The sequence below is a fragment of the Nicotiana sylvestris genome, chromosome 11 (genome assembly GCF_000393655.2).
Source record: "Nicotiana sylvestris chromosome 11, ASM39365v2, whole genome shotgun sequence".
Classification (NCBI taxonomy): Eukaryota; Viridiplantae; Streptophyta; class Magnoliopsida; order Solanales; family Solanaceae; genus Nicotiana; species Nicotiana sylvestris.
The window spans coordinates 26,850,726-26,869,948 of NC_091067.1; positions in this window are offsets into that span (position 1 = coordinate 26,850,726).

Genomic DNA, 19,223 nt, shown 5'->3' on the forward strand with positions numbered 1-19,223 from the left:
ACAGCCTGTTTTAAACTATCACCATACCCCTCCCATGTGCCTTCCATTTTCAGTTTCACTTTAGCTAATTAAGTATTAACCCCATCATTCCCTCGGCAGGCTTAAAATTTAAGAGGTTTAACATTTCTTAAACTAAAGCAAAGTATGGGGCAGTAGAATATGTTGACAGCATATGCTGTCAGACCATTTTAAAATTAAACAAGGACCTTTATGCAGGCCACAGGCTGTGCACAAAGCACATGAGGTGCACCAATGCACATGAGGTGCACCAGTGCAAATGCTGTGCAAGAGTGCACATGCCCTCCAATTCAGCATTTAAAACAAACATCCCTTTTACATTATTGATCCAAATCAACAGCTATAAGTAAACAAAATTGGTTCTGAATTGATTCAACAAATGTTCAACAGAAGCAAATCGATTTACTATGCTCAGACAGTTGAAATTAATTGACGACACATGTCGACTCGACTATATTAGTATTAACATACACAAACGTAGCCAAATCAGACATTCAAAGCATGGGACACATGACTCGACTTATACTGATTAAGCAGGAATATACTTTGAGGAATCAGTTAGTCAGTACAGATTTGGAATACAACCAATACACACGTCTTATCAGAATAGGAGGGGAGGGATTCAGACAAACACAGAGGTTTAAGCATAGTGGACAAACAAAATTGATAAAATCAAAACAAATATGAACAGACTTTTTAAAAACAAATCACACGGAAATAAAACAAAAATAAAGAAAAGAAAACAAGACTCACCTCAAATCTTGAAAAGTTTAACAGTTTGAACTCGGATTTGGACAAACTTTTCTTAAGGCCGAATGGACTTTAATCGAAGTGTTTCTCAGATGAGAAACACTTTGATTGAAGTCCATTAGACCTTAACCTCTTCGGTTGAACCAGTGACGGAACATGCACAGGGAAAACTAGAGTTCAAAAACTTAGATCTGGGATTCGTGTTTCCCTGGTTAGATTCGGACCAAACCAAGTATGGTTTGGTCACGAGGAGGGTCTGGGGAGTGTCTGGTATGAAACTGGGGTTGGTTGGGTTAGATCGAGTTTTGACTCGAATCTTCAAATGAAGATTCGAGGACCTGGGGGGTGATTCGAAACCAAACTGTTAACAGGTCTATGTTCAGGGTGGTGAGGGGGTTCTATGGTGTTCAAGTGGAGGTCACCGGCGTTCAGGCCGCCGGGTTTCTGGTGAAGGTGTGCAGGGGCGGCTAGGGTTTGAAGGGGATGGGTTTGGTGAAGACGAAGGCGGGGGTGTTGGCTAGGGGGGCAGGGTATGGTGAATGGTTTATATAGTTAGTGGGTGGGTGAACCTCGACCGTTAGATCAATCTAGATCTACGGTCTGGATCTAAAGGCTTAAATGGAACGGTGTCGTTTTGAGGGTTGAGGGTTTGGGTTGGTCCGGGTGAAAACGGGTCGGGGCCATTGGTGGGTTATGGAAATGTGATCTTAGCCGTTGATCAATCTGAGATCAACGGCCCAGACCACACTGGGTTAAAACGGTGTCGTTTAGACACCCTCGGTATCAAACTGGACTGGACTGGGCAGGCCTGGGTTTTGGGCATTGTTTTGTTTGGGCCAATTTTAATAAATTGGCCCAAGTCCGGAAAGGCAGGGCCCTTTTTCTTCTTTTTCTTTTTTTTTCTTTTTCTTTTATTATTATAAAAAAAAATACAAAACTAAATAAAATTAAATTAAAATAAACACCCAATACAATTATTCACACACACGTTAAAATAATTCAAGACAAGTAAAATTAAACAAAACAAAATCACGGACAAAGATGCATGTTTATGCTTTTCTATTTAAACCATGTTACGGTTCAGATTATGCATGATACGTACACATTTTTGAATTTTGTTTTAATAAAGTAAATAAATAAAATGGGCCAAAGTCACAAATAAATCAACAAAGTGCCGCACAGAAATCCAAAAATTGTACAGCAGGGCCAATTATTATTTTTTATTTCTTTTTGGAGCGATTGTCGTGCGAAACAAAAATCACGTGCTCACAGCTGCCCCTCTTTGTTCGGAAACACGAAGAGTTTTCGTGCAAAGATAAAGTGAGCGTGTATGAGCGATTTTTGCCTATGGACTACTCCGTATGAAGCATGTTTTTGAAAGATTTGACCGAATCTTGCTTCAAAGATTTCCTACATATCCTGGGCTAAACAGGAATCAGGTCAATGTAGTTCGGGAAGTTTTGGTAGCTGGGACTACCATGGGATTGCAATGCTTGCTGCTACTGCTGCTGCTGTTGTCACTGCTACGTTACTGACCGCCTTATTACAACCAAACGAAAATTAGAAACTGAACTAACTACTTATACGTATGTCAACTGCTAGTTACAAGATTCCTATCTATGATTCTTTCACGACTTGATCTTGGGTCTTAGCTGATTCTGCTTGTAGACTCTGATCTGAATCTTGATGCTTGCGAGTTGCGGTATCTTGTTTAATCTCTGGGATACTGAGTGAGGCGCAATTGGCAGGGTTCAAGACCTCAATTAAATGCTGGAGTCAATCCGCCTTCCATTTGCTCCGAATCTTGGGACATCTCTTTTTCTTCTTTGATTCTGAGTTGAGACTCATCTCGTGGGTCATTTCGATCCGTGTGGCTCGAGGTTAGACCTGCGGGGAAAAAACAAACAAACGAACGAAATTTTCTGCCCCAGTTTCACTAGGAAAATTTCGTTAATTATTCACCAGGAAGTTCATAAAATTGATGAAAGAGGATATGCATGCTCAGTTCAGGGTTGGAGCCCTAACACCGGCTAGCTGGGGAGAGGTTCGGTTTGGGGTTTAAAACCCTAACGCCGAACAAAGGAAGAATTCAGTTTAGGGTTTAAAACCCTAATGCTGATTGCATAGAAAAGCTCAGTTTAGAGTTTAAAACTCTAATGCTGGCTGAAAAGGAAAAAGTTCAGTTTAGGGTTTAAAACCCTAATGCTGATTGCATGGAAAAGCTCAGTTTAGAGTTTAAAACTCTAATGCTGGCTGAAAGGAAAAAGTTCAGTTTAGGGTTTAAAACCCTAATGCTGACTAAAAGGAAAATTCAGTTTAGGGTTTAAAACCCTAATACTGATTGCATGGAAAAGCTCAGTTTAGAGTTTAAAACTCTAATGCTGGCTGAAAGGAAAAAGTTCAGTTTAGGGTTTAAAACCCTAATGCTGACTAAAAGGAAAATTCAGTTTAGGGTTTAAAACCCTAATGTTGATTGCATGGAAAAGCTCAGTTTAGAGTTTAAAACTCTAATGCTGGCTGAAAGGAAAAGTTCAGTTTAGGGTTTAAAACCCTAATGCTGACTAAAAGGAAAATTCAGTTTAGGGTTTAAAACCCTAATACTGATTGCATGGAAAAGCTCAGTTTAGAGTTTAAAACTCTAATGCTGGCTGAAAGGAAAAAGTTCAGTTTAGGGTTTAAAACCCTAATGCTGACTAAAAGGAAAATTCAGTTTAGGGTTTAAAACCCTAATACTGATTGCATGGAAAAGCTCAGTTTAGAGTTTAAAACTCTAATGCTGGCTGAAAGGAAAAAGTTCAGTTTAGGGTTTAAAACCCTAATGCTGACTAAAAGGAAAATTCAGTTTAGGGTTTAAAACCCTAATGCTGATTGCATGGAAAAGCTCAGTTCAGAGTTTAAAACTCTAATGCTGGCTGAAAGGAAAAGTTCAGTTTAGGGTTTAAAACCCTAATGCTGACTAAAAGGAAAATTCAGTTTAGGGTTTAAAACCCTAATGCTGATTGCATGGAAAAGCTCAGTTCAGAGTTTAAAACTCTAATGCTGGCTGAAAGAAAAAGTTCAGTTTAGGGTTTAAAACCCTAATGCTGACTAAAAGGAAAATTCAGTTTAGGGTTTAAAACCCTAATACTGATTGCATGGAAAAGCTCAGTTTAGAGTTTAAAACTCTAATGCTGGCTGAAAGGAAAAGTTCAGTTTAGGGTTTAAAACCCTAATGCTGACTAAAAGGAAAATCCAGTTTAGGGTTTAAAACCCTAATGCTGATTGCATGGAAAAGCTCAGTTCAGAGTTTAAAACTCTAATGCTGGCTGAAAGGAAAAGTTCAGTTTAGGGTTTAAAACCCTAATGCTGACTAAAAGGAAAATTCAGTTTAAGGTTTAAAACCCTAATGCTGATTGCACGGAAAAGCTCAGTTCAGAGTTTAAAACTCCTAATGCTGGCTGAAAGGAAAAGTTCAGTTTAGGGTTTAAAACCCTAATGCTGACTAAAAGGAAAATTCAGTTTAGGGTTTAAAACCCTAATACTGATTGCATGGAAAGGCTCAGTTTAGAGTTTAAAACTCTAATGCTGGCTGAAAGGAAAAGTTCAGTTTAGGGTTTAAAACCCTAATGCTGACTAAAAGGAAAATTCAGTTTAGGGTTTAAAACCCTAATGCTGATTGCATGGAAAAGCTCAGTTCAGAGTTTAAAACTCTAATGCTGGCTGAAAGGAAAAGTTCAGTTTAGGGTTTAAAACCCTAATGCTGACTAAAAGGAAAATTCAGTTTAGGGTTTAAAACCCTAATACTGATTGCATGGAAAAGCTCAGTTTAGAGTTTAAAACTCTAATGCTGGCTGAAAGGAAAAGTTCAGTTTAGGGTTTAAAACCCTAATGCTGACTAAAAGGAAAATTCAGTTTAGGGTTTAAAACCCTAATGCTGATTGCACGGAAAAGCTGAGTTCAGAGTTTAAAACTCTAATGCTGGCTGAAAGGAAAAGTTCAGTTTAGGGTTTAAAACCCTAATGCTGACTAAAAGTAAAATTCAGTTTAGGGTTTAAATCCCTAATGCTGATTGCATGGAAAAGCTCAGTTCAGAGTTTAAAACTCTAATGCTGGCTGAAAGGAAAAGTTCAGTTTAGGGTTTAAAACCCTAATGCTGATTAAAAGGAAAATTCAGTTTAGGGTTTAAAACCCTAATGTTGATTGCATGGAAAAGCTCAGTTCAGAGTTTAAAACTCTAATGCTGGCTGAAAGGAAAAGTTCAGTTTAGGGTTTAAAACCCTAATGCTGACTAAAAGGAAAATTCAGTTTAGGGTTTAAAACCCTAATGCTGATTGCACGGAAAAGCTGAGTTCAGAGTTTAAAACTCTAATGCTGGCTGAAAGGAAAAGTTCAGTTTAGGGTTTAAAACCCTAATGCTGACTAAAAATAAAATTCAGTTTAGGGTTTAAATCCCTAATACTGATTGCATTGAAAAGCTCAGTTTAGAGTTTAAAACTCTAATGCTGGCTGAAAGGAAAAGTTCAGTTTAGGGTTTAAAACCCTAATGCTGACTAAAAGGAAAATTCAGTTTAGGGTTTAAAACCCTAATGCTGATTGCATGGAAAAGCTCAGTTCAGAGTTTAAAACTCTAATGCTGGCTGAAAGGAAAAGTTTAGTTTAGGGTTTAAAACCCTAATGCTGACTAAAAGGAAAATTCAGTTTAGGGTTTAAAACCCTAATGCTGATTGCACGGAAAAGCTCAGTTCAGAGTTTAAAACTCTAATGCTGGCTGAAAGGAAAAGTTCAGTTTAGGGTTTAAAACCCTAATGCTGACTAAAAATAAAATTCAGTTTAGGGTTTAAATCCCTAATGCTGATTGCATGGAAAAGCTCAGTTCAGAGTTTAAAACTCTAATGCTGGCTGAAAGGAAAAGTTCAGTTTAGGGTTTAAAACCCTAATGCTGACTAAAAGGAAAATCCAGTTTAGGGTTTAAAACCCTAATGCTGATTGCATGGAAAAGCTCAGTTCAGAGTTTAAAACTCTAATGCTGGCTGAAAGGAAAAGTTCAGTTTAGGGTTTAAAACCCTAATGCTGACTAAAAGGAAAATTCAGTTTAAGGTTTAAAACCCTAATGCTGATTGCACGGAAAAGCTCAGTTCAGAGTTTAAAACTCTAATGCTGGCTGAAAGGAAAAGTTCAGTTTAGGGTTTAAAACCCTAATGCTGACTAAAAAGAAAATTCAGTTTAGGGTTTAAAACCCTAATGCTGATTGCATGGAAAAGCTCAGTTTAGAGTTTAAAACTCTAATGCTGGCTGAAAGGAAAAGTTCAGTTTAGGGTTTAAAACCCTAATGCTGACTAAAAGGAAAATTCAGTTTAGGGTTTAAAACCCTAATGCTGATTGCATGGAAAAGCTCAGTTTAGAGTTTAAAACTCTAATGCTGGCTGAAAGGAAAAGTTCAGTTTAGGGTTTAAAACCCTAATGCTGACTAAAAGGAAAATTCAGTTTAGGGTTTAAAACCCTAATGCTGATTGCACGGAAAAGCTCAGTTCAGAGTTTAAAACTCTAATGCTGGCTGAAAGGAAAAGTTCAGTTTAGGGTTTAAAACCCTAATGCTGACTAAAAAGAAAATTCAGTTTAGGGTTTAAAACCCTAATGCTGATTGCATGGAAAAGCTCAGTTCAGAGTTTAAAACTCTAATGCTGGCTGAAAGGAAAAGTTCAGTTTAGGGTTTAAAACCCTAATGCTGATTAAAAGGAAAATTCAGTTTAGGGTTTAAAACCCTAATGCTGATTGCATGGAAAAGCTCAGTTTAGAGTTTAAAACCCTAATGCTGGCTGAAAGGAAAAGTTCAGTTTAGGGTTTAAAACCCTAATGCTGACTAAAAGGAAAATTCAGTTTAGGGTTTAAAACCCTAATGCTGATTGCACGGAAAAGCTCAGTTTAGAGTTTAAAACTCTAATGCTGGCTGAAAGGAAAAGTTCAGTTTAGGGTTTAAAACCCTAATGCTGACTAAAAGGAAAATTCAGTTTAGGGTTTAAAACCCTAATGCTGATTGCATGGAAAAGCTCAGTTTAGAGTTTAAAACTCTAATGCTGGCTGAAAGGAAAAGTTCAGTTTAGGGTTTAAAACCCTAATGCTGACTAAAAGGAAAATTCAGTTTAGGGTTTAAAACCCTAATGCTGATTGCATGGAAAAGCTCAGTTCAGAGTTTAAAACTCTAATGCTGGCTGAAAGGAAAAGTTCAGTTTAGGGTTTAAAACCCTAATGCTGACTAAAACGAAAATTCAGTTTAGGGTTTAAAACCCTAATGCTGATTGCATGGAAAAGCTCAGTTTAGGGTTTAAAACCCTAATGCTGGCTGAAAGGAAAAGTTCAGTTTAGGGTTTAAAACCCTAATGCTGACTAAAAGGAAAATTCAGTTTAGGGTTTAAAACCCTAATGCTGATTGCATGGAAAAGCTCAGTTTAGAGTTTAAAACCCTAATGCTGGCTGAAAGGAAAAGTTCAGTTTAGGGTTTAAAACCCTAATGCTGACTAAAAGGAAAATTCAGTTTAGGGTTTAAAACCCTAATGCTGATTGCACGGAAAAGCTCAGTTCAGAGTTTAAAACTCTAATGCTGGCTGAAAGGAAAAGTTCAGTTTAGGGTTTAAAACCCTAATGCTGACTAAAAAGAAAATTCAGTTTAGGGTTTAAAACCCTAATGCTGATTGCATGGAAAAGCTCAGTTTAGAGTTTAAAACCCTAATGCTGGCTGAAAGGAAAAGTTCAGTTTAGGGTTTAAAACCCTAATGCTGACTAAAAGGAAAATTCAGTTTAGGGTTTAAAACCCTAATGCTGATTGCATGGAAAAGCTCAGTTCAGAGTTTAAAACTCTAATGCTGGCTGAAAGGAAAAGTTCAGTTTAGGGTTTAAAACCCTAATGCTGACTAAAAGGAAAATTCAGTTTAGGGTTTAAAACCCTAATGCTGATTGCATGGAAAAGCTCAGTTTAGAGTTTAAAACTCTAATGCTGGCTGAAAGGAAAAGTTCAGTTTAGGGTTTAAAACCCTAATGCTGACTAAAAGGAAAATTCAGTTTAGGGTTTAAAACCCTAATACTGATTGCATGTAAAGGCTCAGTTTAGAGTTTAAAACTCTAATGCTGGCTGAAAGGAAAAGTTCAGTTTAGGGTTTAAAACCCTAATGCTGACTAAAAGGAAAATTCAGTTTAGGGTTTAAAACCCTAATGCTGATTGCATGGAAAAGCTCAGTTTAGGGTTTAAAACCCTAATGCTGGCTGAAAGGAAAAGTTCAGTTTAGGGTTTAAAACCCTAATGCTGACTAAAAGGAAAATTCAGTTTAGGGTTTAAAACCCTAATGCTGATTGCATGGAAAAGCTCAGTTCAGAGTTTAAAACTCTAATGCTGGCTGAAAGGAAAAGTTCAGTTTAGGGTTTAAAACCCTAATGCTGACTAAAAGGAAAATTCAGTTTAGGGTTTAAAACCCTAATGCTGATTGCATGGAAAAGCTCAGTTTAGAGTTTAAAACTCTAATGCTGGCTGAAAGGAAAAGTTCAGTTTAGGGTTTAAAACCCTAATGCTGACTAAAAGGAAAATTCAGTTTAGGGTTTAAAACCCTAATGCTGATTGCATGGAAAAGCTCAGTTTAGAGTTTAAAACTCTAATGCTGGCTGAAAGGAAAAGTTCAGTTTAGGGTTTAAAACCCTAATGCTGACTAAAAGGAAAATTCAGTTTAGGGTTTAAAACCCTAATGCTGATTGCACGGAAAAGCTCAGTTCAGGGTTTAAAACCCTAATGCTGGCTGAAAGGAAAAGTTCAGTTTAGGGTTTAAAACCCTAATGCTGACTAAAAGGAAAATTCAGTTTAGGGTTTAAAACCCTAATGCTGATTGCATGGAAAAGCTCAGTTTAGAGTTTAAAACCCTAATGCTGGCTGAAAGGAAAAGTTCAGTTTAGGGTTTAAAACCCTAATGCTGACTAAAAGGAAAATTCAGTTTAGGGTTTAAAACCCTAATGCTGATTGCATGGAAAAGCTCAGTTCAGAGTTTAAAACCCTAATGCTGGCTGAAAGGAAAAGTTCAGTTTAGGGTTTAAAACCCTAATGCTGACTAAAAGGAAAATTCAGTTTAGGGTTTAAAACCCTAATGCTGATTGCATGGAAAAGCTCAGTTTAGAGTTTAAAACCCTAATGCTGGCTGAAAGGAAAAGTTCAGTTTAGGGTTTAAAACCCTAATGCTGACTAAAAGGAAAATTCAGTTTAGGGTTTAAAACCCTAATGCTGATTGCATGGAAAAGCTCAGTTCAGAGTTTAAAACCCTAATGCTGGCTGAAAGGAAAAGTTCAGTTTAGGGTTTAAAACCCTAATGCTGACTAAAAGGAAAATTCAGTTTAGGGTTTAAAACCCTAATGCTGATTGCATGGAAAAGCTCAGTTTAGAGTTTAAAACTCTAATGCTGGCTGAAAGGAAAAGTTCAGTTTAGGGTTTAAAACCCTAATGCTGACTAAAAGGAAAATTCAGTTTAGGGTTTAAAACCCTAATGCTGATTGCATGGAAAAGCTCAGTTTAGAGTTTAAAACTCTAATGCTGGCTGAAAGGAAAAGTTCAGTTTAGGGTTTAAAACCCTAATGCTGACTAAAAGGAAAATTCAGTTTAGGGTTTAAAACCCTAATGCTGATTGCATGGAAAAGCTCAGTTTAGAGTTTAAAACTCTAATGCTGGCTGAAAGGAAAAGTTCAGTTTAGGGTTTAAAACCCTAATGCTGACTAAAAGGAAAATTCAGTTTAGGGTTTAAAACCCTAATGCTGATTGCATGGAAAAGCTCAGTTTAGAGTTTAAAACTCTAATGCTGGCTGAAAGGAAAAGTTCAGTTTAGGGTTTAAAACCCTAATGCTGACTAAAAGGAAAATTCAGTTTAGGGTTTAAAACCCTAATGCTGATTGCATGGAAAAGCTCAGTTTAGAGTTTAAAACCCTAATGCTGGCTGAAAGGAAAAGTTCAGTTTAGGGTTTAAAACCCTAATGCTGACTAAAAGGAAAATCCAGTTTAGGGTTTAAAACCCTAATGCTGATTGCATGGAAAAGCTCAGTTTAGAGTTTAAAACTCTAATGCTGGCTGAAAGGAAAAGTTCAGTTTAGGGTTTAAAACCCTAATGCTGACTAAAAGGAAAATTCAGTTTAGGGTTTAAAACCCTAATGCTGATTGCATGGAAAAGCTCAGTTCAGAGTTTAAAACTCTAATGCTGGCTGAAAGGAAAAGTTCAGTTTAGGGTTTAAAACCCTAATGCTGACTAAAAGGAAAATTCAGTTTAGGGTTTAAAACCCTAATGCTGATTGCATGGAAAAGCTCAGTTTAGAGTTTAAAACTCTAATGCTGGCTGAAAGGAAAAGTTCAGTTTAGGGTTTAAAACCCTAATGCTGACTAAAAGGAAAATTCAGTTTAGGGTTTAAAACCCTAATGCTGATTGCATGGAAAAGCTCAGTTTAGAGTTTAAAACTCTAATGCTGGCTGAAAGGAAAAGTTCAGTTTAGGGTTTAAAACCCTAATGCTGACTAAAAGGAAAATTCAGTTTAGGGTTTAAAACCCTAATGCTGATTGCATGGAAAAGCTCAGTTTAGAGTTTAAAACTCCTAATGCTGGCTGAAAGGAAAAGTTCAGTTTAGGGTTTAAAACCCTAATGCTGACTAAAAGGAAAATTCAGTTTAGGGTTTAAAACCCTAATGCTGATTGCATGGAAAAGCTCAGTTCAGAGTTTAAAACTCTAATGCTGGCTGAAAGGAAAAGTTCAGTTTAGGGTTTAAAACCCTAATGCTGACTAAAAGGAAAATTCAGTTTAGGGTTTAAAACCCTAATGCTGATTGCATGGAAAAGCTCAGTTTAGAGTTTAAAACCCTAATGCTGGCTGAAAGGAAAAGTTCAGTTTAGGGTTTAAAACCCTAATGCTGACTAAAAGGAAAATTCAGTTTAGGGTTTAAAACCCTAATACTGATTGCATGGAAAAGCTCAGTTTAGAGTTTAAAACTCTAATGCTGGCTGAAAGGAAAAGTTCAGTTTAGGGTTTAAAACCCTAATGCTGACTAAAAGGAAAATTCAGTTTAGGGTTTAAAACCCTAATGCTGATTGCATGGAAAAGCTCAGTTTAGAGTTTAAAACTCTAATGCTGGCTGAAAGGAAAAGTTCAGTTTAGGGTTTAAAACCCTAATGCTGACTAAAAGGAAAATTCAGTTTAGGGTTTAAAACCCTAATGCTGATTGCATGGAAAAGCTCAGTTTAGAGTTTAAAACTCTAATGCTGGCTGAAAGGAAAAGTTCAGTTTAGGGTTTAAAACCCTAATGCTGACTAAAAGGAAAATCCAGTTTAGGGTTTAAAACCCTAATGCTGATTGCATGGAAAAGCTCAGTTCAGAGTTTAAAACTCCTAATGCTGGCTGAAAGGAAAAGTTCAGTTTAGGGTTTAAAACCCTAATGCTGACTAAAAGGAAAATTCAGTTTAGGGTTTAAAACCCTAATGCTGATTGCACGGAAAAGCTCAGTTCAGAGTTTAAAACTCTAATGCTGGCTGAAAGGAAAAGTTCAGTTTAGGGTTTAAAACCCTAATGCTGACTAAAAAGAAAATCCAGTTTAGGGTTTAAAACCCTAATGCTGATTGCATGGAAAAGCTCAGTTTAGAGTTTAAAACTCTAATGCTGGCTGAAAGGAAAAGTTCAGTTTAGGGTTTAAAACCCTAATGCTGACTAAAAGGAAAATTCAGTTTAGGGTTTAAAACCCTAATGCTGATTGCATGGAAAAGCTCAGTTTAGAGTTTAAAACTCTAATGCTGGCTGAAAGGAAAAGTTCAGTTTAGGGTTTAAAACCCTAATGCTGACTAAAAGGAAAATTCAGTTTAGGGTTTAAAACCCTAATGCTGATTGCATGGAAAAGCTCAGTTTAGAGTTTAAAACTCTAATGCTGGCTGAAAGGAAAAGTTCAGTTTAGGGTTTAAAACCCTAATGCTGATTGCATGGAAAAGCTCAGTTTAGGGTTTAAAACCCTAATGCTGGCTGAAAGGAAAAGTTCAGTTTAGGGTTTAAAACCCTAATGCTGACTAAAAGGAAAATTCAGTTTAGGGTTTAAAACCCTAATGCTGATTGCATGGAAAAGCTCAGTTTAGGGTTTAAAACTCTAATGCTGGCTGAAAGGAAAAGTTCAGTTTAGGGTTTAAAACCCTAATGCTGACTAAAAGGAAAATTCAGTTTAGGGTTTAAAACCCTAATGCTGATTGCATGGAAAAGCTCAGTTTAGAGTTTAAAACTCTAATGCTGGCTGAAAGGAAAAGTTCAGTTTAGGGTTTAAAACCCTAATGCTGACTAAAAGGAAAATCCAGTTTAGGGTTTAAAACCCTAATGCTGATTGCATGGAAAAGCTCAGTTCAGAGTTTAAAACTCTAATGCTGGCTGAAAGGAAAAGTTCAGTTTAGGGTTTAAAACCCTAATGCTGACTAAAAGGAAAATTCAGTTTAGGGTTTAAAACCCTAATGCTGATTGCACGGAAAAGCTCAGTTTAGAGTTTAAAACTCTAATGCTGGCTGAAAGGAAAAGTTCAGTTTAGGGTTTAAAACCCTAATGCTGACTAAAAGGAAAATTCAGTTTAGGGTTTAAAACCCTAATGCTGATTGCATGGAAAAGCTCAGTTTAGAGTTTAAAACTCTAATGCTGGCTGAAAGGAAAAGTTCAGTTTAGGGTTTAAAACCCTAATGCTGACTAAAAGGAAAATTCAGTTTAGGGTTTAAAACCCTAATGCTGATTGCATGGAAAAGCTCAGTTCAGAGTTTAAAACTCCTAATGCTGGCTGAAAGGAAAAGTTCAGTTTAGGGTTTAAAACCCTAATGCTGACTAAAAGGAAAATTCAGTTTAGGGTTTAAAACCCTAATGCTGATTGCATGGAAAAGCTCAGTTTAGAGTTTAAAACTCTAATGCTGGCTGAAAGGAAAAGTTCAGTTTAGGGTTTAAAACCCTAATGCTGACTAAAAGGAAAATTCAGTTTAGGGTTTAAAACCCTAATGCTGATTGCATGGAAAAGCTCAGTTCAGAGTTTAAAACCCTAATGCTGGCTGAAAGGAAAAGTTCAGTTTAGGGTTTAAAACCCTAATGCTGACTAAAAGGAAAATTCAGTTTAGGGTTTAAAACCCTAATGCTGATTGCATGGAAAAGCTCAGTTTAGAGTTTAAAACCCTAATGCTGGCTGAAAGGAAAAGTTCAGTTTAGGGTTTAAAACCCTAATGCTGACTAAAAGGAAAATTCAATTTAGGGTTTAAAACCCTAATGCTGATTGCATGGAAAAGCTCAGTTTAGAGTTTAAAACTCTAATGCTGGCTGAAAGGAAAAGTTCAGTTTAGGGTTTAAAACCCTAATGCTGACTAAAAGGAAAATTCAGTTTAGGGTTTAAAACCCTAATGCTGATTGCATGGAAAAGCTCAGTTCAGAGTTTAAAACTCCTAATGCTGGCTGAAAGGAAAAGTTCAGTTTAGGGTTTAAAACCCTAATGCTGACTAAAAGGAAAATTCAGTTTAGGGTTTAAAACCCTAATGCTGATTGCATGGAAAAGCTCAGTTTAGAGTTTAAAACTCTAATGCTGGCTGAAAGGAAAAGTTCAGTTTAGGGTTTAAAACCCTAATGCTGACTAAAAGGAAAATTCAGTTTAGGGTTTAAAACCCTAATGCTGATTGCATGGAAAAGCTCAGTTTAGAGTTTAAAACTCCTAATGCTGGCTGAAAGGAAAAGTTCAGTTTAGGGTTTAAAACCCTAATGCTGACTAAAAGGAAAATCCAGTTTAGGGTTTAAAACCCTAATGCTGATTGCATGGAAAAGCTCAGTTCAGAGTTTAAAACTCTAATGCTGGCTGAAAGGAAAAGTTCAGTTTAGGGTTTAAAACCCTAATGCTGACTAAAAGGAAAATTCAGTTTAAGGTTTAAAACCCTAATGCTGATTGCACGGAAAAGCTCAGTTCAGAGTTTAAAACTCTAATGCTGGCTGAAAGGAAAAGTTCAGTTTAGGGTTTAAAACCCTAATGCTGACTAAAAGGAAAATTCAGTTTAGGGTTTAAAACCCTAATGCTGATTGCATGGAAAAGCTCAGTTTAGAGTTTAAAACCCTAATGCTGGCTGAAAGGAAAAGTTCAGTTTAGGGTTTAAAACCCTAATGCTGACTAAAAGGAAAATTCAGTTTAGGGTTTAAAACCCTAATGCTGATTGCATGGAAAAGCTCAGTTTAGAGTTTAAAACTCTAATGCTGGCTGAAAGGAAAAGTTCAGTTTAGGGTTTAAAACCCTAATGCTGACTAAAAGGAAAATTCAGTTTAGGGTTTAAAACCCTAATGCTGATTGCATGGAAAAGCTCAGTTTAGAGTTTAAAACTCTAATGCTGGCTGAAAGGAAAAGTTCAGTTTAGGGTTTAAAACCCTAATGCTGACTAAAAGGAAAATTCAGTTTAGGGTTTAAAACCCTAATGCTGATTGCATGGAAAAGCTCAGTTTAGAGTTTAAAACTCTAATGCTGGCTGAAAGGAAAAGTTCAGTTTAGGGTTTAAAACCCTAATGCTGATTAAAAGGAAAATTCAGTTTAGGGTTTAAAACCCTAATACTGATTGCATGGAAAGGCTCAGTTTAGAGTTTAAAACTCTAATGCTGGCTGAAAGGAAAAGTTCAGTTTAGGGTTTAAAACCCTAATGCTGACTAAAAGGAAAATTCAGTTTAGGGTTTAAAACCCTAATGCTGATTGCACGGAAAAGCTCAGTTCAGAGTTTAAAACTCTAATGCTGGCTGAAAGGAAAAGTTCAGTTTAGGGTTTAAAACCCTAATGCTGACTAAAAGGAAAATTCAGTTTAGGGTTTAAAACCCTAATGCTGATTGCATGGAAAAGCTCAGTTTAGGGTTTTAAAACCCTAATGCTGGCTGAAAGGAAAAGTTCAGTTTAGGGTTTAAAACCCTAATGCTGACTAAAAGGAAAATTTAGTTTAGGGTTTAAAACCCTAATGCTGATTGCATGGAAAAGCTCAGTTTAGAGTTTAAAACTCTAATGCTGGCTGAAAGGAAAAGTTCAGTTTAGGGTTTAAAACCCTAATGCTGACTAAAAGGAAAATTCAGTTTAGGGTTTAAAACCCTAATGCTGATTGCACGGAAAAGCTCAGTTCAGGGTTTTAAAACCCTAATGCTGGCTGAAAGGAAAAGTTCAGTTTAGGGTTTAAAACCCTAATGCTGACTAAAAGGAAAATTCAGTTTAGGGTTTAAAACACTAATGCTGATTGCATGGAAAAGCTCAGTTTAGAGTTTAAAACTCTAATGCTGGCTGAAAGGAAAAGTTCAGTTTAGGGTTTAAAACCCTAATGCTGACTAAAAGGAAAATTCAGTTTAGGGTTTAAAACCCTAATGCTGATTGCATGGAAAAGCTCAGTTTAGAGTTTAAAACCCTAATGCTGGCTGAAAGGAAAAGTTCAGTTTAGGGTTTAAAACCCTAATGCTGACTAAAAGGAAAATTCAGTTTAGGGTTTAAAACCCTAATGCTGATTGCACGGAAAAGCTCAGTTTAGAGTTTAAAACTCTAATGCTGGCTGAAAGGAAAAGTTCAGTTTAGGGTTTAAAACCCTAATGCTGACTAAAAGGAAAATTCAGTTTAGGGTTTAAAACCCTAATGCTGATTGCATGGAAAAGCTCAGTTTAGAGTTTAAAACTCTAATGCTGGCTGAAAGGAAAAGTTCAGTTTAGGGTTTAAAACCCTAATGCTGACTAAAAGGAAAATTCAGTTTAGGGTTTAAAACCCTAATGCTGATTGCATGGAAAAGCTCAGTTTAGAGTTTAAAACTCCTAATGCTGGCTGAAAGGAAAAGTTCAGTTTAGGGTTTAAAACCCTAATGCTGACTAAAAGGAAAATTCAGTTTAGGGTTTAAAACCCTAATGCTGATTGCATGGAAAAGCTCAGTTCAGAGTTTAAAACTCTAATGCTGGCTGAAAGGAAAAGTTCAGTTTAGGGTTTAAAACCCTAATGCTGACTAAAAGGAAAATTCAGTTTAGGGTTTAAAACCCTAATGCTGATTGCATGGAAAAGCTCAGTTTAGAGTTTAAAACTCTAATGCTGGCTGAAAGGAAAAGTTCAGTTTAGGGTTTAAAACCCTAATGCTGACTAAAAGGAAAATTCAGTTTAGGGTTTAAAACCCTAATGCTGATTGCATGGAAAAGCTCAGTTTAGAGTTTAAAACTCTAATGCTGGCTGAAAGGAAAAGTTCAGTTTAGGGTTTAAAACCCTAATGCTGACTAAAAGGAAAATTCAGTTTAGGGTTTAAAACCCTAATGCTGATTGCATGGAAAAGCTCAGTTTAGAGTTTAAAACTCTAATGCTGGCTGAAAGGAAAAGTTCAGTTTAGGGTTTAAAACCCTAATGCTGACTAAAAGGAAAATTCAGTTTAGGGTTTAAAACCCTAATGCTGATTGCATGGAAAAGCTCAGTTTAGAGTTTAAAACTCTAATGCTGGCTGAAAGGAAAAGTTCAGTTTAGGGTTTAAAACCCTAATGCTGACTAAAAGGAAAATTCAGTTTAGGGTTTAAAACCCTAATGCTGATTGCATGGAAAAGCTCAGTTTAGAGTTTAAAACCCTAATGCTGGCTGAAAGGAAAAAGTTCAGTTTAGGGTTTAAAACCCTAATGCTGACTAAAAGGAAAATTCAGTTTAGGGTTTAAAACCCTAATGCTGATTGCATAGAAAAGCTCAGTTTAGAGTTTAAAACCCTAATGCTGGCTGAAAGGAAAAGTTCAGTTTAGGGTTTAAAACCCTAATGCTGACTAAAAGGAAAATTCAGTTTAGGGTTTAAAACCCTAATGCTGATTGCATGGAAAAGCTCAGTTTAGAGTTTAAAACCCTAATGCTGGCTGAAAGGAAAAGTTCAGTTTAGGGTTTAAAACCCTAATGCTGACTAAAAGGAAAATTCAGTTTAGGGTTTAAAACCCTAATGCTGATTGCATGGAAAAGCTCAGTTTAGAGTTTAAAACCCTAATGCTGGCTGAAAGGAAAAGTTCAGTTTAGGGTTTAAAACCCTAATGCTGACTAAAAGGAAAATTCAGTTTAGGGTTTAAAACCCTAATGCTGATTGCATGGAAAAGCTCAGTTTAGAGTTTAAAACTCTAATGCTGGCTGAAAGGAAAAGTTCAGTTTAGGGTTTAAAACCCTAATGCTGACTAAAAGGAAAATTCAGTTTAGGGTTTAAAACCCTAATGCTGATTGCATGGAAAAGCTCAGTTCAGAGTTTAAAACTCTAATGCTGGCTGAAAGGAAAAGTTCAGTTTAGGGTTTAAAACCCTAATGCTGACTAAAAGGAAAATTCAGTTTAGGGTTTAAAACCCTAATGCTGATTGCATGGAAAAGCTCAGTTTAGAGTTTAAAACTCTAATGCTGGCTGAAAGGAAAAGTTCAGTTTAGGGTTTAAAACCCTAATGCTGACTAAAAGGAAAATTCAGTTTAGGGTTTAAAACCCTAATGCTGATTGCATGGAAAAGCTCAGTTTAGAGTTTAAAACCCTAATGCTGGCTGAAAGGAAAAGTTCAGTTTAGGGTTTAAAACCCTAATGCTGACTAAAAGGAAAATTCAGTTTAGGGTTTAAAACCCTAATACTGATTGCATGGAAAGGCTCAGTTAAGAGTTTAAAACTCTAATGCTGGCTGAAAGGAAAAGTTCAGTTTAGGGTTTAAAACCCTAATGCTGACTAAAAGGAAAATTCAGTTTAGGGTTTAAAACCCTAATGCTGATTGCATGGAAAAGCTCAGTTCAGAGTTTAAAACTCTAATGCTGGCTGAAAGGAAAAGTTCAGTTTAGGGTTTAAAACCCTAATGCTGACTAAAAGGAAAATTCAGTTTAGGGTTTAAAACCCTAATGCTGATTGCATGGAAAAGCTCAGTTCAGAGTTTAAAACTCTAATGCTGGCTGAAAGGAAAAGTTCAGTTTAGGGTTTAAAACCCTAATGCTGACTAAAAGGAAAATTCAGTTTAGGGTTTAAAACCCTAATGCTGATTGCATGGAAAAGCTCAGTTTAGAGTTTAAAACTCTAATGCTGTCTGAAAGGAAAAGTTCAGTTTAGGGTTTAAAACCCTAATGCTGACTAAAAAGAAAATTCAGTTTAGGGTTTAAAACCCTAATACTGATTGCATGGAAAGGCTCAGTTTAGAGTTTAAAACTCTAATGCTGGCTGAAAGGAAAAGTTCAGTTTAGGGTTTAAAACCCTAATGCTGACTAAAAGGAAAATTCAGTTTAGGGTTTAAAACCCTAATGCTGATTGCACGGAAAAGCTCAGTTCAGAGTTTAAAACTCTAATGCTGGCTGAAAGGAAAAGTTCAGTTTAGGGTTTAAAACCCTAATGCTGACTAAAAAGAAAATTCAGTTTAGGGTTTAAAACCCTAATGCTGATTGCATGGAAAAGCTCAGTTTAGAGTTTAAAACCCTAATGCTGGCTGAAAGGAAAAGTTCAGTTTAGGGTTTAAAACCCTAATGCTGACTAAAAGGAAAATTCAGTTTAGGGTTTAAAACCCTAATGCTGATTGCATGGAAAAGCTCAGTTTAGAGTTTAAAACTCTAATGCTGGCTGAAAGGAAAAGTTCAGTTTAGGGTTTAAAACCCTAATGCTGACTAAAAGGAAAATTCAGTTTAGGGTTTAAAACCCTAATACTGATTGCATGGAAAAGCTCAGTTTAGAGTTTAAAACTCTAATGCTGGCTGAAAGGAAAAGTTCAGTTTAGGGTTTAAAACCCTAATGCTGACTAAAAAGAAAATTCAGTTTAGGGTTTAAAACCCTAATGCTGATTGCATGGAAAAGCTCAGTTCAGAGTTTAAAACTCTAATGCTGGCTGAAAGGAAAAGTTCAGTTTAGGGTTTAAAACCCTAATGCTGACTAAAAGGAAAATTCAGTTTAGGGTTTAAAACCCTAATGCTGATTGCATGGAAAAGCTCAGTTTAGAGTTTAAAACTCTAATGCTGGCTGAAAGGAAAAGTTCAGTTTAGGGTTTAAAACCCTAATGCTGACTAAAAGGAAAATTCAGTTTAGGGTTTAAAACCCTAATGCTGATTGCATGGAAAAGCTCAGTTTAGAGTTTAAAACTCTAATGCTGGCTGAAAGGAAAAGTTCAGTTTAGGGTTTAAAACCCTAATGCTGACTAAAAGGAAAATTCAGTTTAGGGTTTAAAACCCTAATACTGATTGCATGGAAAGGCTCAGTTTAGAGTTTAAAACTCTAATGCTGGCTGAAAGGAAAAGTTCAGTTTAGGGTTTAAAACCCTAATGCTGACTAAAAGGAAAATTCAGTTTAGGGTTTAAAACCCTAATGCTGATTGCATGGAAAAGCTCAGTTCAGAGTTTAAAACTCTAATGCTGGCTGAAAGGAAAAGTTCAGTTTAGGGTTTAAAACCCTAATGCTGACTAAAAGGAAAATTCAGTTTAGGGTTTAAAACCCTAATGCTGATTGCATGGAAAAGCTCAGTTCAGAGTTTAAA